Source organism: Trachymyrmex cornetzi, unplaced genomic scaffold, assembly GCF_001594075.2.
Source record: "Trachymyrmex cornetzi isolate Tcor2-1 unplaced genomic scaffold, Tcor1.1 scaffold812, whole genome shotgun sequence".
In the NCBI taxonomy this organism is placed as follows: domain Eukaryota; kingdom Metazoa; phylum Arthropoda; class Insecta; order Hymenoptera; family Formicidae; genus Trachymyrmex; species Trachymyrmex cornetzi.
The window spans coordinates 2669-2979 of NW_017300150.1; positions in this window are offsets into that span (position 1 = coordinate 2669).

Genomic DNA, 311 nt, shown 5'->3' on the forward strand with positions numbered 1-311 from the left:
CCATGGTGAAAAACTAGGGGTTCCATTTAAAAAAACCATCGTGACCCCTGAATGACCTTCAAAATGACCTTCCAAGGATTTTTCAAGGTCAGTACCATACTTCCCCCGTGTAACCCTAAACTTTTCATACGAAACATTTTTCTCTATCCCTACTAGTTTTCGAGATATTTGACTGGATCACTTCAAATGGTCCACCCTGTATATCGTTCTGTCTCGATGCTAAGGGCCTGCGCACAATAGAGGAACAAGAATTAGATATTAAGATTTCAACCTATCAGAAACCGTGTATTCCGATGTAATCAGTTTCTGAT